The sequence below is a fragment of the Protopterus annectens genome, chromosome 15.part0 (genome assembly GCF_019279795.1).
Source record: "Protopterus annectens isolate FY-2018-M chromosome 15.part0, PAN1.0, whole genome shotgun sequence".
Lineage (NCBI taxonomy): Eukaryota > Metazoa > Chordata > Ceratodontiformes > Protopteridae > Protopterus > Protopterus annectens.
The window spans coordinates 608,954,793-608,976,704 of record NC_056749.1 but is presented as its reverse complement, the minus strand read 5'-3'; the positions used below and the strand labels follow the sequence as shown (position 1 = coordinate 608,976,704).

General features: G+C 42.8%; 1 protein-coding gene across 4 annotated transcripts in view; it reads right to left on the bottom strand.

The window, feature by feature from the left end:
* Positions 1-21,912, bottom strand: part of CYSLTR1 (cysteinyl leukotriene receptor 1) — a 655,524-nt gene that overhangs the window by 333,452 nt on the left and 300,160 nt on the right. The window lies entirely within an intron of this gene.

Genomic DNA, 21,912 nt, shown 5'->3' with positions numbered 1-21,912 from the left:
CTTTGAACTTTGCCTAAAAAAAGCACTATAGGGGTGGCAAGAGCCTTAGCCAGTAACCTGAATCCCAGGGCCGACAGGTGCAGACCATCTCTGGCAAAGCATCATGGTCTGTCGATCATGTCGTCCCAGGCAGCCGGATACTGGATCCCCTTTGAATGACACCAGAAGCTTAGCCAATTGTTGAAGTCAATCATTTTGTCCTTATATTGTGGTATCATTCAGGGCAAAGGCAGGATGCTACTCGGTGCTAGGGTCATACCTGCCTGGGCCACATGATCCGAGAGCTCTTCCATGTATCTTTTCATGTAGTCCAGGGAGGTACGTCTCAAGTCATTCACTCCAACATGGACAATGACAGAGTCATATTTGTACTTGTTGTGGAGTGACTTGACTGCATGAGTTATGTGGCGGATCCTGGCACCCTACAGGCAGCTCACTGTAATTTTCTCCTTGTTCAGCCTGGTGAGTGGGACATCAGTGTGCCTGACTATAGAGCCACCTATAACTAAAGTATTAGGTACGTTGTCTTGCTTTAGGAGCTGTTGCTGGGTGGCACACTGGTGTTGTGAGCTATGTGATACTTTGGTTGTGATTGGTGTTTGTTTGCGTTTCAGCTTTGGAGGTCCTTGTTACTTGGGCAGGTTACAGTTAAGGGCCTCCGCATATGTGGATTTAATGTTGCTATGTGTGGGTGTTGGTGATGTGAGTTTAGAAGGGCTATGTGTTGCTTGAGGTGTAGTGTGCGTGTTAACCTTCTCCTCTTGACTGTCTAGCACAATCTTGGGTGGAGAGAGTGTTGCTTCCAGTTTTGCTATGTAAGTGCATCTCTCACAGGTTGTAGTGTTGGGTGGTAGGGAGGAGAGGGTTGTCTGTGTACATGAGGCAATTGCTGCATTGCCCCAGTATGCCCAGATTCACCAGGTGAACAGGATAAATCAACTGAAGCTGACCCTTGGACATGCCTGGTTTGGTGCTTTTTTTTTTTTTTTTTTTTTAGTACAGGAGCTGTTTTTCCTTACCTTAGCAAGGTACTTTGCAATTATAGGCTGTTTAGTGCCTATGATTAATTTATCATTAATAAGAAGAGTTGAGTGCTTGTATCAGTTTAAGGTTTCCTAGTGCTTTCCAGCAGGTATTAGAGCAAGTGCTAGTCACAGGGATGCTTAAAGGTAAGATGAAAAAAATGGTTTATCCTAAACACTGCAGTGTGCACTAGGGAAGTTAGATGTGAAAGTGGGTAACTTAAGTTTTACCTGTCTAAAAAGTTTTAGTGGACAGTCAGTATTATTAAAACAGCAAGATAGATTGAAAGGGGATGATCACTTTTGTATTCCGGTACTATGGAATATAGTAGAATGGCCAATAAATTTAAATAGTTGAAAGGGGGCGATTTCACACAAGCCAGTGAAAGCAGAGAGGAAATGAGATATATGGTCAAATTAACATACGAGGCAATCAGCTAGAAAGACAGTGGTATTTAAGAACACAACAGTAACAGGGTGGGTTGTGAAAAATTTCTGCCTGACTCACAAGAAACAGAGCTGTGGTGTCTTTTGAAGTTTTAATATGCAGTTAAAAGCAGAACACAAGCAAAACACAAGGTAAAGAGAACAAATCATAGCACTCAAAATATAAAAAGGCAATAAACCAAAACAAAATACAACAAATAAAAAGCAAACCAACCTTTTCATCACAGCAAAGTGTAGCAGAGTCTGGGTGAGCCTTTCCAATAAAGCTGTGAAATGTTTTATTTTACCCCTTAAATAGAAGGTTTAGTTCCTAGCTCCACCCCTTCAGTTCACAAATGATTAACCTTAAGTGACCTCTTCTATCTTAGGTATGAGTCCTTAATTGATCAGTTCTAATTTCTGCCTGCCTCACAAGAAACAGAGCTGTGGTGTCTTTTGAAGTTTTAATATGCAGTTAAAAGCAGAACACAAACAAAACACAAGGTAAAGAGAACAAATCACAGCACTCAAAATATAAAAAGGCAATAAACCAATACAAAATACAACAAATAAAAAGCAAACCAACCTTCCCTCACAGCAAAGTGTAGCAGAGTCTGTGTGAGCCTTTCCAATAAACATTAGGCTAAGACTAGTAAGACTAGTGCTTTCAGTGCAATCTTGTCAGCAGTAATTCAAGCCTGACCAAAATATTTTTCAGAAGGGGTAAATAACTATCCTGTACGAAAACCCTCACTGTCAGTTTACAGTAAATCTGCCAGAAGGGGTAAATAACTATCTTGTACCAAAACCCTCACTGTCAGTTTACAGTAAATCTGTCACTTGCCAGATTAGCCTACCAAATTCAAGAACAAATAATGGGGAAGAGAGCAGGTGTTGAAAGGTACATATAGATAGTATGATGAATGGAAAGTATGAATGTGAAGTATGTTTTGATGTAGATCATACAGGTGAGATGCATGGGCATAGCAATGAGTTAGTGAGAATTTCTTTGAGAGATGACTTAACTACATGGAGCTAGATGTAGTTCTGATTGAATTTGGCTTAGCGTTCCATAATTTGTGTTCAACAGCCATGGTGAACAGGAAGAGGACAAAATCAGCATATTATAGTAAAGTAAAATAAATGTAATTTAAGATGAAAAATCTATCAATGCTTAGTGCTTCATCCACCCCCCCCCCCAAAAAAAACAAAAAACACATTTTATATATATATATATATATATATATATATATATATATGTATATATATGTGTGTGTTTATACACACACACACACACACACACACACACACACGCACGCACTTAACTGAATGGCTAGAAAACATTGACATAAATGTAAATATTAAATACAGTCAATTCTTAACAGAAAAAAGTGACCAAGCAAATTGTTGCCTTTGAAATTGGAGTTATGTACATGTACAAACTATTAACAACATGAAATTGTTAAATGTATTAGCAAAACATTCTTCAAGTTGTAGATCTTTTAAGAAATTAGTTTTTTTTCCCCTGTATTAGAGCAGGTACCTATCATACCTACTAGGGCTGTTTTGTTGGATTATGCTTTGCAAAAATTGCAAGTGATGATAAATGCCTTTCAGGGTGTTGGAGTTGAATAAGGTTTTGCAATTCATAGTACCATTTAAATGGATATAAAGTTTTAATACTATAATCCCCCGGATTTACAAAGACCTTTATAGCAGGAATAGTTTAAGAGCTATTTTTGGCAATATGGCCGACGTGCGATCCAGGAACGAGCTCCCGGGACGTGCACGTGAGCTCTTAGGCTAATCCTGCACAGACCGAGCTCCTGTATGCAAATTACCCTCATTTGCAGGTGAAAACCATGCAAATGAGGGTAATATGCGATCCAGGAAGCTGGCAGCTGTCTATGCAGGAGGAGTGCAGTGTGCAGAAATGTACTCGGTTAATCGAGTACATTTCTGCAATCTACAAAACGTGGCTATGACAGCTCCAAATAAAGGCTGCATATCATTGAGGAAGCATGCCAATGTCCAAGGAGAAGGTCATTGGCATTGCAAACTGTTTAAAAAAAAATAAACAACTTTTAATTTGTTTTTGCTGATGTCGCCTGTTTAAGCATAGGGCAGCAACGCGCAAATGGGATCGGAGGGAAAATAATAAAATAAACTTAAAATAAGCATTCTAACTAAAATCAGTATTCTGCCATGCAAGTGAATGGCAGTCAGAAGACAACCTGGCCAATGAGTAATGGTTGCTAAGGGGGGAGGCTCAGTGTGGGACATGTAACTATGCATTAGCAGTCAATCCTATGCAAATGAGGGAAAGATTAGTGAATCACAGATTTTCCCAGGGTGTGAGGCAGGTCCGAAGAGTGTAAGAGTATAAATAGCATGGTGCAAGACTAGGATATAGGTGACATCATGGGGGGGGGATGTCAGGCATACTGTAAGTGGATTGGAGACCTGTGGCTCGGGATTGGGTGTGTCTAAACCTGCCTAGCACTCTTTACAAAGTTTAAGTGGGTGTACGCGCTGTGCACTGGGTTTTACAGGAAGAAAAAGGAATTTAAACCAGGAAAAAGCAGCTCTGTGCACATTTGAGCACTCTGTCTGCATGGCACGCACAAAGGCCTAAACAGGGAGGCAATGGGAAGAGAAAACAGCAGTAGGAAGGTAATCAAGGAGAATTATCCGAGATGCCAGGTGAAATGTATCAGAATCAGCTAATCACACAGGCAGCAGACCAGCCCAGCCCAGAACACCACTATAAACCAAGCAAACACCTACCCCCCTGTTTTTTCCACACCCTACACCACCGGTGTTTACAAGCAGGGAAATTTTAAAATCAAACCTACAAAATGAGAAGGGCTGCAGCAGACAACATAGAACAACATGTGCAAGAGGCTGAGGGTGGTGAGGATGTCAGTGCTGCCGAACAACCCACAGTGATGAGACAGAGAAGAGTGTACAGACCCAGGGTAACCTACCAGGGGCTACATGAGCTGGAGATAGTGGAGCGCTATAGGGTGGACAGAGACCTCCTACAGCAAATTGTTGAGCTGTGCAGGCCACACCTGACACACCACACTGGAATCCAGCCCAGTGGATACCAAGGTATGTGTAGGCCTACGTATACTAGCCACAGGTACCTCCCAAACCACAACTGGGGATAACATGGGCATCTCACAGGCATCAGCATCCAGAGTATTCCACAAGTTCCTGGATGCCGTGTCAGCACATGCCAGTGAGCACGTATATTTCCTCAACACACGTGAGGTGTTAACCCGTAATATGCATCTCTTCCACCAAATAGCTAACTACACTGGGATAGTGGGTGCTATAGACTGCATGCACCTACTCACCAAAGCACCACCCAGTGAGCGGGGTAGGGCCTACATCAACCACAGGGGCATCCCCTCCATCAACTGCCAGGTCTTATGTGATGCCCAGGCCATTATACTGAATGTGTGCTGGCTGGCCTGGGAGCTATGATGATTCACACATATGGCATCTGACACAGCTGTACCACAGATTTGCCGATGTGGACATCCCCTACAGTCACCTAGTGGGGTATGCTGGGTACCCACTGGAGCCGTGGCTGATGACACCCATCAGAAATGCACACATCTGAACAACAGAGCCATAATGATACACACGGACAGGCCAGACATATAATAGAGCATGTGCTTGGGATGCTCAGGTCACGGTTCCGGTGTCTGGACACATCCAGTGGAGCCCTGCAGTATTCACCAGCTACATGTACCCAAATAGTAATGGTATGTGCTATGCTACACAATATGATCCTGCAGAAATAGCTGCAGCAGGAACAGCATGGGGCAGGACCACACAGCCCCCCACCAATGCCAAGGCCTGTACAGGTACAGAGTGACTCAGAGGAGGAATAACTTGAGCCTGCCACAGTAAGCAGAAGGGGGAATGCCCAGTATGCTCTGGCCTTGGCAAAGAGGCAACGCGTAGCATATGCACCAACACAATAGGGGCCCAGGGAATGACACCTATCTCTGACTCACACAGACAGAAAAAGGGATGCCAAACATGACACTACCTGTGCCCAACCATGTATAGGGAGTGTACTATGTGCATCCAACATAGGCATCCCTGAAGCATCATCCTTAAGTCCGGCACACCCTCAAGGTAAGTCAGTCAACCTACCAATTGCCAAATGGAGTAGAATGCGGTTTTCCCTGTAGTTATGGTATGGATGTGAACATGCAAGGGAATTGGGAGGCTGGATGTCAAGACAGCAGACACCCATAGTGGCAGCATGAGATCTTTAACACACACTGGAGTCACCATAGTAGCCAGTACTACACAGGGGGACAAAACCCACTGCAGGAAATGGCCTGAGTGACAGGGGTGTCCATAAGAGCCACAAATGCCAATCAGGAAGGATCACATACCCAACAACAGTCTGAGCCAGCAGGACAGGTGAAGACAAACACAAACAAATGCTGCACTATGGCTTCTGAATGTGCCCTATGGTTAACCCCTTCCTCAGGCCTACACAGACCGCAGCAGGCAGTCGGATGTAAGTGGTGAAAGCTAGGAAGGCAGACACTAATATGTAGGTAAACAAAGCTTGGATCTGTACTACACTGGTAAGCCCTAACCAGCAGGATAGGTAAGACTACAGACTGAAATGGAGTACCTGACATACCAGTACAGTCCTAGCAAATGTGTACAAGTGTCAGGTGCACCCCCCATCCAACGTACACTTAGAGTAACAGTCAGGTGTGCCACCCACTCCTGTGTAGAGCAGTAGAAACAGTCAGGTGTCCCCCCCACTATGCAGAAATGTAGCAACATTCAATGGCAAATGACCAAAGGATAACCTGCAGACACAGCATGCTACCTGTCTGTGTACAGCAAAAGGTCAGCACCACAGTACAAACAACCTGGATGTGATCCACACATGCAACACAGATGGCCGTACTGGGCATGCTCACACACTTAGAGGAATGAAGGCAATATCAGTCAACAACATACTGAGAGGTCATACTGGGCATGCTCACACACATGTCTGCAAAAACACCAGTGGACCAGACATATCAGGAAGTGGCAGTTCTCAGTGTGGACACATGTCAGTATGCACCACTTCTGCCTTGCACACACAGTGGATAGGAATACAGTAAAATTTGTAAGGCCAACACACTATAATAAGCCACAGGTACACAGGCATAGATGTGTGGAAGAGTGTGACCATGACAAGGAGCCATGTGGGCCTGTCCCAACTGGCACACAGCCAAAGGGCCCCCAACACATGAGGTGTGGATGTAACCCACTGCGGATACTAGCCACCAGTATCTGTCAGCATGACAGACTATGTGGTGTACATGCCAGCTGTGCAACAAGACTGTACAAGGAAGCAGCTATCTAGTAGCTGTATACATGCACCTGTGACATATGACCCCATGTGTGCCTGCATGTGGCATGTCAACCCCTACATGAATGGGGTATGGCCCATGCACACACTGCCCTCCCCATAGCAGTAGTATGACAAGCCTCCAGAGGTCATCCAATGTGAATTACACCTTTGAGAGGGCTATAGCTCAATAATATGCATGGCACGTCCCACAACTGAGTACTGTTGACAGAGTAGTTAGGCAGTAGTACTAACCCCAGACCTGTCAATTGTGTGAGTGTGTGTTTGTGTGCATGCCTGTTTGTCTCTGTGTAGAGTGAAATGCTTATTAGGCTACTCACACTTCATACAATACGTATATTCAACTTTGGTAAGGCTGCTGATGTCACTCACCTAGAAGTACACCTCTGGGAACGTGATAGCCAGTAATTGCCATAGCGCGTTCTGTAACTGCGTTCTGCTGTAGTATGATAAACTAGTTAGGAAGGTGTTCGAACCCTAGCCCTGGCAACTGTGTGTGTTTGTGAGTGTGTTTGTGAGTGTCTGACTGGGTAGAGAGCAATGCTTTTTAGGCTACTCACACTCCATACAATACAAATGCTCTACTTTGGCAAAGCCGCTGATGTCACTCACCTAGAAGTACACCTCTGGGAACGTGATAGCCCAGTAATCACTGTAGCATACTCTGTAACTGCGTACTGCTGTAGTGTGATAAACTAGTTAAGTAGGTGTTCGAACCCCAGCCCTGGCAACTGCGTGTGTTTGTGTGTGAATGTGTGTGTGTGTGTGTCTGACTGACTGACTGGGTAGAGAGCATCGCTTTTTAGGCTACTCAAACTCCAGACAATACAAATACTCTACTTTGGCAAGGCTGCTGATGTCACTCACCTAGAAGTACACCTCTGGGAACATGATAGCCCAGTAATCACTGTGGCGCATTCTGTAATTGTGTACTGCTGTGGTGTGATAAACTAGTTGGGTAGATGTTCGAACCCCAGCCCTGGCAACTGTGTGCGTTTGTGTGCGAGTGTGTCTGGGTAGAGAGCAATGCTTTTTAGGCTACTCACACTTCATACAATACAAATATTCTACTTTGGCAAGGCTGCTGATGTCACTCACCTAGAAGTACACCTCTGGGAAAGTGATAGCCTAGTAATCACCATAGCGCATTCTGTAACTGCATACTGCTGTAGTGTTATAAACTAGTTAGGTAGGTGTTCGAACCCCAGCCCTGACAACTGTGTGTGTTTGTATGTGAGTCTATGTGTGTGTGTGTGTGTGTGTGTATGTGTGGGTCTGACTGGGTAGAGAGCAATGCTTTTTAGGCTGCTCACACTCCATACAATACAAATACTCTACTTTGGCAAGGCTGCTGATGTCATTCACCTAGAAGTACACCTCTGGGAAATTGATAGCCCAGTAATCGCCCTGGCCTGTTTTGTACCTGCATACTGCTGTAGTGTGATTTAGAATGGTGGTAGTGTTCCATCTCCATCCATGCCAGTTCCGGATGTTTTGTGTGTGTCTCAGTGTCTGTGTATGGAGCAATGCATTATAGGCTACTCACTCGCAGTACATTACAAATGCCCTACTTTGGTAGTCCTACTGCTGTCATTAATTGTGAAATACACCTTTGGGAAGATGTACTTCAGTAATGTCTGCGGCATGTAATATAACTGCGTAGTGCTGTAGTGTAGCAAACTAGTTAGGTAGGGGTTCTACTCCCAGACATGACGTGTGTGTGTGTGTGTGTGTGTGTGTGTGTGTGTGTGTGTGTGTGTGTGTGTAACTCGTATCCTGTGTAGAGGTGGTTGTGAGTCTGTGACACCTGTGGGCAATGTGGAGGGGTTTTGCTAATTTCATTTATGGTAGCCCTACTATATATTACAATGTCAACCATACAGGGATAACGGATGTAAATAGCTGAGAGGCTGGGGTGCAAAGCCATACCAATACATGTGACATCAAGGCCTGCCAATCAGTTGGCAACCCCACTGTGTCTTCACATGTGACTCACAATGGACACACCATGCCTGACAACATGGCCTGTATGGACAGATGACACTGACATAAGGAAATGCTCTTAGCATGCTATCAATGTAGGTGCAGGGTAAATCTGCTGACCAGTACCACTCCCTTCAACACGTGGGCAAGACTGGCACATCTGAGGATAAGCTGTGTTCACAGCATGGGCCAGACACCCCAGGTACAGTTCCAGATGTCACTGTACATGCATGTGGGAGGTGTGCACATCCTAGACACCATCCGAGTCATGGACTGGGGAACACATACATGGCAAGTGATGCACAGCATTGACCACACACAATAGTCATCCAGGTGACTGGATTGACGGATGCAATACCCACCAGTGGGCAAATGCAGAAGCTACAGGCCTGTGCCATAATGCAGACCATTGTCATGTGGCCTGATGTCACGGTATACCCATCACCTACCCTTGTATAGCCTGCTGGCACTGTTGACCGCCACGCACCCGTGCAGACATGCACCCATGCATGTCCGAACTGGCACCCTGTGTGCTCGTGTGTGTGTGTTGTATGGTGAGTATGTCCACATCCACATGCACTGCTCCCAGGGCACAATGAAGCATGCTGCCTTATGTCTAAAACTCCCTCATACTCACTGCCCATACGACCTCCGTATCACCCATGTGGTGCATGTGTTCCTGCACATTGATGTGTTGTGGCAATTCCACTAGTGCCAAGTTGCATTCCTGGCCCTGCCAAGTGCGTTAATGTGTGTGTGTCCATGTGTGAGTGTGCCTGTGCTGACACTGGCACCTGTTCATGTAGACAGGCATGTGTATGTTACCTACTGTACATCTATTGTATCCCTGTTGCAGATGTCACTCACCATCACATATATGTTCTGAGTGCTCCCACCAGATAACCCATGTGGTGCATACAATAACAGCATCGAACTGTGATAGCACTACATAGCTGTCAGGTGTTTGATACCCTGTGCTGGTAGGTGTGTGATACAAACATGCATCAGTTTTACCCTCCCACCCCCTCCCTGACATGTGTTCACCTCTGTCTGCCTCCCCCATTCCCTCTCCGGTGGATGTGGAGGCCCACACCTGCATTGCTTAGGCAGCAGCATGTGTATTTAATGTAATGCTCATGATCACCTGATGGCCTCTGCATGAATTGCAGCTCTTCCCTAGCCAATTGCATGTGGAACAGGTGTGGTAACATTCCCATAGCCAGTTGCATGGAAATACACTCCAATACCTGGGAACATCCTGGTGGTGGTGGCCCCTGTCTGTCACTGTGAGCAGGAGCTAGAAGTGTCGTTTAGCAAACAGCATTTCAGATGGGTTGTGGATTTACCTCTAACAACATACACTGTGGAAAGACGGCAACAAACAGGAGGGAGATGTGCCTGACTACAAACTGTAACTGCTGCTATACTGCATATGGAGTAACATTGGATTAACAGTGTTTGTCTGGCTCTGCCTGTCGTACATGTAGTAATACTTGCCATGTCAGTTCCATGTGTATCAGGAATCCCCATCTGTAGGGTCATCTGCAGACTGGGCAGTGTTGTGCCTTTGGTTTCATGTGTTAGCCACGATGTATCTATCTGTGGAATGCAGAAGGTAGTGTGAGGATTGCAGTCTGTTGATGGAGAAGGCCGTGACAGTTACTGACTACATATCCCTCATTGGGCATATGTTGCAACCCCATTACAATGGTAGATTAATGAGGGTATCACAGCAACATGTCTATACTAGCCCCGTATATGTGTCGTCAGCCACACCTTTGTCAACCTTTGTACATATGTCATGCATGAAGTGGTGCATATGTGCTGTACACCATAAATAGTGTCATCATATCTGATAACATGTCAGTGATATATCAGAGTGCTACACATGTCATGTACAGTAGAGGATACACTTAATGCCATACCCTGGAAATTCTGTGGATGTTTGTACAGTACTGAGGTCTGTGTAGTGATGGTGAATGTCGGCAGTGTGTGTACTGTTAATATGTACTATGGCCTGTGTACAGAGTGTGGTAGATGTCATTGTTCTAGCTCCACTTCTATCTGATGTTACATGCTGCCCCACTGTATGGTACCATTTTACCTTACATGTGTGTAGGCCCATACACACATGTCCCATACCACAGCCATCAGACCAGACTGTGTAGCAGCCCAGTATCTGTAGGGTCAGTCTGTGAGTGACACATATGAGGATGATGTAGGACAGATAGTCCATATACTGTACTATTATGCTAGCGTACCATATGTGGCTGTGTTCTCATTGGTTGTGGTTATGCACTGTCACACAGGTGTATCCTACCCTGTGCTGTGACATGGCTGTCGAGTCTGCTATATATGCAGGTACTGTACCATGATTACCTTAGGATGTCTTTCAGTAGCCAATGGCACACATTTTATGAGCAGATGTCACCTTCCACACACACTGTGTCTGTGACAACAATCCCCAATGACAGTAGCAAATGTCTATTAATATACCAGCTATACATACCAGACATCTCCTTGCACTACTACATTGGGACTATAGGGGTTGGGGTAGGGGTACACTCCATGAATATGGACATGTACCTATCCAGATAGACATATATATCTGAGTACACATGTGTAGTACATCCAATTACCACTGTCATGGCAACCACCCACTATGAATCCCTACATCATGTGGGTGTATTCCCTGTATATTCCCTGTGTGATGGACATCCTTCCTGTGTGTGGGTATCACTGTTACAGACAGCAGGTAGCAATACCTCTTACAGGAGAACCTGCACACTTAGGGCAGCCACATATATGTAGGAGGATCAGGACATACAGACAGACTGTGAGTAGAGTGGCATAATGCTTTGCATAGTACTGGCATTACAGGGTGTGTGTGTATATACTAGTTTACGTTGGACCGCAGTCTGTCTGCATAGCTTACTACTGTGGGCCTATCCTCTAGTTGGACAGAGGTGTGCCTATCATGTGTTGTCTGTCCACCACACAGGTCTTGTGTCAGACAATTACACTGGCAGTGTGTGTGTGCTGCATGCTAGCAGTACATGGCTATATCCATTTGTGTCCCTGATATCGTATTCCTGCATAAGGGTATGTTGCAAAACATCCTGTAACACCAGCGTGTTCCACGGTGTGTAACTGCAATATTGCGGGTATGGCGCTGCGTTCCTATCTTTGTTCTGCTGTGATACGGGTAGGAGTTTTTAGGTAATGGCCTATCATTAACTACTGCTAGCATTCCTACTATCATCCCAGTCATAGCGTGGACACCCACAACATTTGTTGGTCAGGGACCATACATGTGACAGATACATTGAAATTACCACAAGTAATGAATGTCTCCCTAGGGCTTGACTACAGGGTGTAATTGGAGGCTGCTGAACTACATCTGATATTGTTGACTGTTATGTATCGTGCAGGCAAATCCTTTGTCAACTGTTGTATGAATTGCACGGCTTAGCCTGGACACCATAGTATGTTATATATCTGCACTGTCTGCATCTACTGTTTTGTGTGGGCCTTGCATACATCAGTGGTTATATACATCAACATCCATGTGCTGTCAATAATGGCATACATTATTGTATGGTACACAAATAAAGGTTGTCTGTGTATACATACCTGTGTGTCGTGTCATGTCCTTTGAATTGTGAGTGGGTATATGTGCAATGTAAGTATCTTTTTTGTGGGGCTGGTTGCCACACCACACATGTCACAGGTACCAGCTACAGGGCTTGTGGCTGGGGATATACATTGCACCCAGTACATCCACACCACTTCTACATATGTATGGCTACTAATATCCTTTGTCTGTGTATATGTGTATGTACCCATATATCTTATCTATATATATATATATATATATATATATATATATATATATATATATGGAATCACTACTTAATACCGAAACTACACAATCCCGAAGCCCACAATACCAAGACCGTAATCCCTAAACCCCACATTACCGACAGGTTAAAAGCGCGAAATTCAAAATCGCGAAAGTACTAAATACATACATAAATACAGCACACACACAAACATATACACAGCCTCCCCCCATAACCAAACAAACCACCCTACACTAAAGTTGTGCCCCCCACACCCCCCGACTTTAATATTCCAACTCCGAGATCGCACAGACATACACACAAGGCAAACTCACACCCACACATTATAGCCCCTCACACACACACACACACACACACACACACACACACACACACTAAGCCCCTCACACACACACTTGCACACACATACTTACCTGAACCGCAACACCAGAAGCGCTAAATCAAAATCCCTTACCATCGGGATTTTGAATTTCACGCTTCTGGTCTTTCGGTAATGTGCGGTTTCGGCTACATGGTCTCGAGCTTTTGAAATTCGAGATTTAGTAGTGTTTCCATATATATATATATATATATATATGTATATATATATATATATATATATATGTATATATATATATATATATGTATATATATATACATATATATATATATATATATATATATACACCTGCACATGATTGTCAATGTATGGATGTGTGCGCATATCTGTACCATTGTAATTTGTAGCCCTTCAACATAGTACATTCCCTGCGGTACAATGGCGTATCTGCATGATATGACATGTACAGGTGATATTGATTACTGTTGGAGCATTGTAGCTGTGTTGTGGTGGGTCCTGCTGTCAGGTACTGCATGTGCTGGATATTGGATTGCACAGCATATCAGTTAGGGCTGGGGGGGGGTTACATAGCAGTATTTACCAGGTGTCCCTCATTTGTGCCCCCACCCCCATTAACTGTGCTCATGGTCTGTTATTGTAATACGGAGTGGGCCAGGAGTCTGTTCCCATGTGGAAATCATATACACATGTCTATCTGTATATACATATATATATTTATGTATATCTGCATAAGTGTATATGTTAAACCCCCATATATAGAAGGATAGAACTGGACATTGATATAGCTCTAGCTATGTATATGTATCCATATATATCTGTGTATGTATGTAGATATACATATATATGGATATATACACTGAACATATTAATCTATCTATGTACGATTGCTGTTATATGGTTATTTGTGAGTCATATATATATATATATATATATATATATATATATATATATATATATATATATACCTATAGCTGTCTGTCTCTCTACATTTACAGATATGTAGCTGTCCATATGTCCATGCATGTTCAGCCTATATGTGTGGCCTGTACCTCATTCTCTTGCAGTTGACATGGATGACCTTAGGACTGAGGTCAGTCATTTGTGCCGACACGTACGTGATTCAGATGTATCATCTCCATCAATATATGTGTTCTACTACATATAACTGTGTAACTTGCAATATTTTAAGTGTATTAGAGCAAGATATGACAGATATCCCTATATGTACCCACATTATGGCGCACTATGTCCGGGATTTATGCATTAAGAAGTTGTGTGGTGTGTTATTACTACATTTCTGTGCTGTTGACTGATTGTGCTGGATGATATGTATGTGAAATGAGTGGTTATGTACATCTGCCATGGTTTAATGGTAAATCACGTAGTGTATGATGTGCAGCGTCCTGGGTGTGGGCCTTCCAGAGGCTGTATATTTTGTTTCAGGTCAGAACATTGGCTGTCGGATACAGAGCGAGTTAGGGACATTTGAGTGGTCATATGCGTGTGTGCGCAGGTTTGCGCAGAGCTTAGCAATGCTAACATCGGGTTGCATTTCCTTACACTCGCTAGCATCTACTTAGCTCAATCTATGTAGGCAATGCTTACCCCCATGCAAATACATGTACACACTCTTACAGCTACTTATCTATGTGTACTACTGCTGTTATGCATTTACACATGCTTACTAGTGCCTTAGTCATTATGACACTTCACATGTGTATTTAAGGCAGTACTCCTGTGCAAATATAAATGTTACTTGGGTTATACAGCACAACAATGTTAACATACGGATATCACATGGAAAATAGGATGTGTTGCAGTGGAACTTGACCCAGGAATGTGTGCGCGTTAGGCGGACGCTCTGGCCACTACACTAATGCTGTTTTGCTTCATTTGCATATGTCTACCATAATGACATACCCATGGTCCCTTCCCCCAGACCCCGAGCTCCACATACACAGCATCCATCATTCCCCAGTTGCTAGCCCTGCCATACCACACCACCACACATTTCCCTCTCTGCACGTCTCAGTACACCTCCAGTATACTGTCCCCACCCAAGCGTCTGCAGGCTCTTCATCTGTTTAGTCCACGTATGTACCAGCCTTCTCTTGATCCTCCTCTGATACTGGTGGTGACATGGATGTGACCCACAACTGTTGGTTCATCCCGCCAGGGACGGACCTGTTGTTTTGTCAAGAGTAGACCTAGCTGGTCTACAGTGTTTCTCCCACTGGTAGCATCCTGCCAGGGTATTGTGTAGCAGCAGTTTGCTTACACATCTGGCCAGCCTCATCTCCAGGTTCCATGGAACCAACGCCCCAGGTGTGACATATGTGCATGAAGCAGGCTCACACACCCCCACGGTGTGCACTGTATATCATTATTCCCTTTGATATTATGCAGGACTACTCTTCTCACAGTATGACTGGACAGGCACTGTTCTGTGCTGTACATAGACTGCTCATAATACTGTGGCTGAGCAATGGACACATGTTGTAGTATTAATCTACACACTTATATACATTTCCTATACTGTTGGATGCCTTTACTGGATGATGTGTTTGTGATCACAGCAGCTGAATGTGTATCCGCCATGGCTTAGTGGAACTCACTTTGACTATAGTGTGCAGGGTCGGGGGTTTGCAACCTGGCAGTGCAGATTATTTTGTTAATTGCCACAACAACAGCTGTTGGCTACAGAGTGACTTAGGCACTGTCGAGCTTTTGTAGGTGGGTATGCACTGGTTTGCGCGAAGCTCAGCATTACTGACTTCTGGTTGCAGAGTCTTGCACTGAGTTAGCCTATCTGCATTGCTTCACCAGTGTGGTACTTGCATACCGGCCAGCAAACAGGCTTACACCCGCTTGCTCCCGCTTACATATGTGCAACATCGTGCATTTTGTTCACATCTGTCAACAGGGACAATCAGACTGTATGCTTGCCCATTGTCAGCAGTGGCCCGGGGTGTAGAGCTCGACATTGACCCCAGCTACTTATTCCAATTAATAATGGGATGTTCACATTCATAGAGGGTAACAGACATAACATAGCTACGTCCCCAAATTCATCATGCTTAGTTTACGTTAAAATGTTGGTATTATCCATGCTTCGGTCAGGTTTACATGTCAGGTATAACTGTTGACAAAGGTTGGTTTAAAGTGAGGTTGGATTCCTGTTTCACAGGTCTGGATAGGTTACATGCAGAAATTCGGGGTAGGTGTAGTTATTCCATACCTGTGTGGTACAGTAGAGGGGGAATAGCTAAGGAGTAGGTAGGTAGTGGGGGTGACATTGTAACTGTATAGTAGGCTGTAGGTATAACTGGATGGGGAGCAATAGGGAAGGTTTGTCGGATGTTGGGATTTGTATGCAAGGCAGGACTAGAGGTGTCGGTATCACTAGTTGATGTAGTGGTATAGTGTGTGAGGTGGGGGGGGGTTCTCAAGTTGCTGAGCCTGTGCTGCTCAAGGTGTGCTTGTGGCATGCCTAGGCCCATAATTGCATACCAATAGTTCCCCCACCTGCCCCTCCTCTACTGTGGGTGTAAGTGGGGTTTAACCACACCACTACACACTGCCCACTCTCCACGTGTCGGGACCCATATCATAAGTTGTCTCGACCCATGGGTCATCAGGTTTACCCAACCTACTGGTCCGTGTACGTACATGGCCTGATTGAATAAATCGTTACAGGGACTTACTTCGATGATCATTAATTTTTGGGGTGTTCCGCAAGGAACATTGATGTCTTTGTTTCAAGATTAGACTTGGCAGGTCTCTCCCATTGGTAGTATCTTGCCTGTGGTCTGGGAAGCAGTGGTGTGTTTACTTGTATCGTGTGTTTGTATGTTTCACCTGTCTAGGTGGGGGGGGGTTGATGTAACGTGTTACACGTTTGTCGATTGGACCCCTCACCCCCATTGGCACGGCCTGTGAACATATGTAATTCGTAACTGCTGTATCATATCCTAGCTATATACATGTGTATATTTACACACACATACATATATATATATATATATATATATATATTATTATATACAGATATATCTGTATATGTATGCATGCTGTATATATACATATATATATATATATATATATATATATATATATATATATATATATATATATAATGACATATGGGTGTATGGGTGTCTGCATATGTATATATCTATATGTGGGTATTTATATGTATTCTGTCTCTGTATGTATACATTTGTACTACAGAGAGGGAGAGGTGTATCTCCATGTAGCTATGGGTAGATATGCACACACATACCTCTACATATATACATCTACATCTAGTTATTCGGTTCCTTGCCAGGTAAATTAGACTTTGCTGCAGTGGGACCCATAGTGGTTGTGGCTGCTCATTGGGCAGCATCTCTGCCCAGTGAACACTTTTGCTTACATCCCTGGTGCTGTCCGTATAGACCCACTACAGCCAACACCTGCACGCCTAGACCCATAACTAGCTACCCATAGTTCACCCCACCTGCACCTTCTCTACAGTATTCATCCTTACTCTGGGTTCAGGTTGGGTCTGAACACACCACTACACGCTGCCCACTCTCCACTTCATGGGACCCATCTCGTACATTGTCTCGACCCATGGGTCATCAGGCTTTCCCACCCTTGTATTCCAGGTACGTACACACCCTGCCTTGAAAGGCCCCACCTTGAAAGGTCATTGCACTGGCTTTCTCCCATATTATGATAATTTTGGGGTGTCCCGCAAGGGATGCTCCTGTCTGTGTTCCAAGATTAGATTTCATGGGTCCACTGTGTCCCCCCTGGTTGTATCCTACCTGTGGTCTGGGGAGCAGTGGACTATTTACATTGTTTGTGGGTTTGTGTGCATGTTTCCTCTGTCTGGCTGGGGGGTGAGGTCATGCTACGTGTTGCATGTTTCTTGCTTGGGCCCCTCACTTCCATTGGCATGGCCTGTGAACATATGTCATTCTTGTGTGCTGTTTCCTATCATAGCTATATATCTGTGATATATATATATATATATATATATATATATATATATATATATATTTATATATATGTATATGTCTGCATTCATATATATATATATATATATATATATATATATATATATATATATATATACACACATATTGCTGTATATATATCTAAAACCATGTGGATGTATGGGATGTATGGCCTTAATCTTGCTTACTAGTGCTGACATATGCTTACTACTGCTTAACCTAACTAATGCTTTATGCATAAGGATACTGACACCTCACATGTGCATTTCCTGCAGTAGTCTAGGTCATCTATGTATGTGTATATATATATATATATATATATATATATATATATATATATATATTTATTCTTTCGTGGTAGCAGTACTCCAGGATTTATTTATGTATATATGTTATTTCATGGGTTATGCGACATACATATTACTCATTACGTGCTTTGCCATGGGAAATGGTATGTCTCAGTTACCTTCCTGTCTCCCCCACCTCCTTTCTCGCTTACATCCATGGGATGGTCCCATTAGAACTGGTCTGTCCAACCCCGGCACACCTCGGCCCATAATGTCTTACCCATCATTTTCTCCAACCCCCTCACTCCTCCACATCAATTATCCTTCCCACAGGTTCCATCCAGATCTCGCCACACCACTACACATTGCCCACTTTCCACTTCTCGGGACCCATCATGTAAGTTGTCTCACCCCATGGATCTTCAGGGTTCCCACACATTCAGTCCGTGAACATACATATCCTTTGCTTACCTGTAAGGCATGGTATGTTATCCCGAGGACTCTTTTTAGCAGTATGTTTGGGGTTGTCCCACTAGGGACAAACATGCATTTGTTTAGGATTTGACTTTGCAGGTTGACACTGTTTCTCCCACTGGTAGTATCCTGCCAGTAGTCTAGGTAGCAGTGCTGTGCAATGCTTAACAGTGCTTAATATTCAATTTGCATGGCATTTGCCTTTTGGCAATGATGTCTTCCTCATTACATGTTATAAATGTGCCTTGTATCCTTGATTCATGTCTACGTACGCTGTATGCGGTCCTGGGAACTTCAACACTTTATTGCAATAACACCTCACATCTGGCCTTACTGCAGTACTCCAGTTCACATATTTGTTATGCAGCAGGTTATACCACTTCACACTGTACATAGATTCAGTTCACATGGTTTGATTTCCTGTGGTGAGAATTAATTTGCTGATACCTCATGCATATCTATTGCTATGATGGCTTAGTGGTTAAGGGGTTTGAGCCTTGCAGAGGCAGTTTATTTTGTTGCTGGGCAGTTAGATCCAGAGTGATTAAGGCACTTTCAAGTGGTTGTAAGCAGGTTTGCATGACAGTAAGCACTGCTAACCTCCGGTTACAGTTTCCTACATTCAGATAGCTTCTACTTTGCTTAATCTGTGTGGGCAATGCTTATCCCCATGCAAACGCACTTAAGACATGCTTACCGCTGCTTATTTGTGCTTCGACTTGCTTACTTGTGCCTTACTCATTATGACACTTACACTTCACATGTGCATTTCATGCAATACAACAGTTCACATTTAAATGTTATTATGTAGGTTATATGGCAAAACAATGTAAAATTATGTTCATATACAGATTTCCCATGGAAAATAATTTGTGCTGCAGTGGGACTCGAACCGGGAATGCCTGTTCGTTAGGCGGATGCTCTAACCACTCCACTATTACTGTGCTGCTTCATTTGCATATATATTCCTTGTTATCCTCTTCAGCCTTTTCAGCTGCTTTAACCTTAGTTAAACGATGGGCAAACCCATGGACCTATGGTTAGCTGTACTCAGGGTTTAAAAAAAAATGAATACAAGGGTTTCTTCATTTTATTTCAATGTACTGTTGCTGTTGAACACATGGGGACTGTTGGTGGAGATATGCGGGCACCTATGAGCAGCTTCGCTCATTTATTTACACTTTCTTCTGTTCTACTTTGCAGGGGCATGTTTATTCTGAGAGCTCTGCTCTCAGACACGCCCCCTGCACTTGTCCATGCTCAGTGTAGGATTTGGAGTTCAGGCAGCGCGCTTTCATTATTATGCATGGCGCACTGCCGTCCTCCTCTTAAACTGCCGCTTACGTGCAGGACTAGTTTAGTCCTGCATGGTAGATTAATAAATCCGGGGGAATATTTCCATTTATTGTGATCTATTATGCATGCATTGCATGAAGATTTCATTATATTTTTGTATTAATTTTCAAATATGTTGAAAGTCATGTGACTAGTTGTTACTAGTGTTTTAAATAGTAAGGATGTATGGATAATGTCTGACGAAGTTTCATTTGTACCAGTGTGTAGTTTTAAGAGTCAAAAGCACTTATTTTACTGCAGACTTTTATTAAACTGAGGAATATTGACATCTTTTTGGTCTTTTACTTTTCAAGCCATTCATTGGACATCACTAAACTTATTTGACAAAATGCAGTACAATTAAATGCTTGGCTCTCAAAAACATAACTACATTAAATGCACATGTGTCCATGGTCATACTTAATACATTACTATATAAATCTATATCTATATATATATATATATATATATATCTCTAAATATATATATATATATATATATATATATACATAAATATATATATATATATATACATACATACATACACACACACATATATATATATATATATATATATATATATATATATATACATACACACACACACACACACAAATATATATATATATATATATATATATATATATATATATATATACACACACACATATATATAGTTATACACACACACACACACACACATCACATACTCATAGGTAAATGGGTTAATATTAGAAGATAAACTTTTTGAAAAGTCGAACTACATATGATCGACTTCACAAAAAGTTGAGAAGTATAACTCCCCCACCCATAATTTATGTTTTTGCAAGGGAGCAAGCCCCCCTGCAGCCCCCACATCACCTACAAATTATATAACCGATCCAAGATCCCACTATAGTGGGGATAAGGGTAAATTTCCCAATCCCCACTGTACCACAATCTCAGTGCAAACACTTCGACTTTTCAGAAAATTGATCATATGGTCTCGACCATTTGATGATGGTCAAATTTCTGAAAAGTTGATCTTCTAATATAAACTCATATAGATATACAAATGCATGTATGTTTATATATTTGCATGCACCTTGCTTTTTCAAATGACAGTCTAAGTGTGAAACGGAAATAGATGAAGGTGATTAGCTGGCAAGAAATGGGAAGCATGTGTGCAGCTATCTGTGGCTGCCACTTCTTAAATGTTGAGATGCAGTACAAACAAGTCAAATGTTTTTGCGAAATAAACATGACACTGCATGTGGAATAATAAAATCAAATGAACCAGTCAGAAAATATCCAACATTTTCTTCAAAGTCTACTACATTGAATTTATGAAATACTCTGTCCTTTCTCTTTGCTTTGCTCCTATATCATCCAGATAACCACATCTAGATCTGTATTTCATCTTTGTTCCTGTCAAAACATTGATGTTAATCATCCACTACAGTGTACAGGGGTGCAATAGAAATAATGCTTATGTTGTATTGTCCTGTGCTCAGTGCCACTATATTCTCAATCAGAATTTAGCAATTAAACGTGAAATAGGAAGGAATCAAATGAAAATAATAGATACACAAGTAGTGCCACATACATTCATACATAAAAATATCACAGGCATGGGCAATAATGCCCTTCTATCCTGCCAATATAACAGAGTTGCATCTTGCAAGTGGTTGCATCCTGCTTAGCTGAGATGCAAATAATGATATGTAAGATGTAAGGGACATAATCTCAAACCCAATCCACTGAAAAATAAAATCATAAAATAACTACATTTACAC